This window comes from Panthera onca, chromosome A3 (assembly GCF_046562875.1).
Source record: "Panthera onca isolate mPanOnc1 chromosome A3, mPanOnc1 haplotype 2, whole genome shotgun sequence".
NCBI lineage: Eukaryota > Metazoa > Chordata > Mammalia > Carnivora > Felidae > Panthera > Panthera onca.
Genome location: NC_138341.1, coordinates 8482896 through 8484622, shown reverse-complemented (window position 1 = coordinate 8484622; position 1727 = coordinate 8482896). Strand labels below are relative to the sequence as shown.

General features: G+C 43.9%; 1 pseudogene; it reads left to right on the top strand.

The window, feature by feature from the left end:
- The first annotated feature begins 980 nt into the window (after window positions 1–980).
- On the top strand, window positions 981–1078 carry LOC132672560 (U6 spliceosomal RNA; annotated as a pseudogene).
- Window positions 1079–1727: the final 649 nt, after the last annotated feature.

Sequence of the window (1727 nt, the reverse complement as noted above, 5' to 3'; positions counted from 1 at the left end):
TCTTTCCCAGAGCACAAGTTTTAAATTGCAGCCAAGTCCAACTTATCAACCTCCATGGATCATGCTTTTGGTATTGTATCTAAAAAGTCATCGCAGACCTGACCGACGTCACCTAGATTTTCTCCCGTGTTATTTTCTAGAAGGTCTATAGTCTTGTGTTTCATATTCAAGTCTGTGATCTGTTTTGAGTTGTTTTGTGAAAGGTGGAAGGTCTTTTTTTTTTTTTTTTTACATGTGGCCGTCCAGTTGTTCTAGGATTATTGGTTGAAAAGTTTGCTGACCATTTTATGATGTCAGGAAGGAAAAAAAATGTCCTGGAATGTCACAGTACTGCTGGTCATCTTGGGACAGGTACCAACCTCCTGGAGGCCCACTTACTCATCCCCATCCCACATCTCAATCTTATATTTGCAACACCTACTTCTGAGATAGTATATTGATCAAATATTGCCACAATAATGCTGTGCAATAATTCCCCTCCCCCTCCCCTCCTCAAACTCAGTGGTTTAAAATGTTACTAATTTGGGGGCGCCTGGGTGGCTCAGTCAGTTAAGCATCCGACTTTGGCTAAGGTCATGATCTCATGGTTTGTGGGTTCGAGCCCCACATTGGGCTCTGTGCTGACAGCTCGGAGCCTAGAACCTGCTTTGGATTCTGTGGCTCCCTCTCTCTCTCTCTCTCTCTCTCTGCCCTCCCCCACTCATGCCCATGCACTCTCTCTCTTTCTCTCTCTCAAAAATAAACAAACAGTCAACAAAAAAATTTTTTTAATGTTAATAATTGGGGGCCCCTGGGTGGTTCAGTCGGTTAAGCACCCAACTCTCCGTTTCAGCTCAGGTCGTGATCTCATGGTTTTGTGTGTTCGAGCCCCACATCGGGCACTGTGTTGGCAACTCGGAGCCTATTTGGGATTCTCTCTCTCCCTCTCTCTCTGCCTCTTCCCCACCCACGCGGTCTCTGTCTCTCTCAAAAATAAATAAGTGCTCACATCGGCAGCACGTATACTAAAATTGGAACAATACGGAGAAGATTAGCCTGGCCCCTGCACAAGGAAATTCGTGAAGCGTTCCTTATTTTTATGAGGACTTTAAGATACAAAACAGATGAACATAAGGGAAGCAAGAATAGTATAAAAACAGGGAGGGGACAAAACATAAGAGACTCTCAAATATAGGGAACAAACAGAGGGTTGCTGGAGGGGTGGTGGGAGGGGGGATGGGCTAAAGGGGTCAGGGGCACTAAGGAATCTACCCCTGAAATCTTTGTTGTTCTATATGCTAACTGGGATGTAAATTATAAAAATAAATAAATTTTAGAAAAATAGATAAATAAATCTTTAAGGAATAAATAAATAAAATAAAACGTTGATAATTTATCCTCCAGCTCCCAGGTCTGTGGATTGGTTGGACAGTCTCATCTGGGGGCCCAGGCCGGAGGGACGGTGGTTGGTCCTTGGGGCCAGTAGAAATACGTGATACCTCTTAAGGCCTAGGCTGGGAACCGGTACACTGTCCCTTCTGCTCATATCCTATTGGCCAAAGCAAGTCACGTGGCCAAGCCCAACATCATTGGGGCAGGAAAATACATTTTTCCCTTGAAGATGGAGAAGAAGGGCGTGAATGTTTGTTGGACGGTGGTAAAGGAATCACAAGGTAACATGAACAGGCAAAGTTAAAGGTAAAGAATTATTAACTAGAACAGGAGATTGAAGTTACAAAGGATTGGTC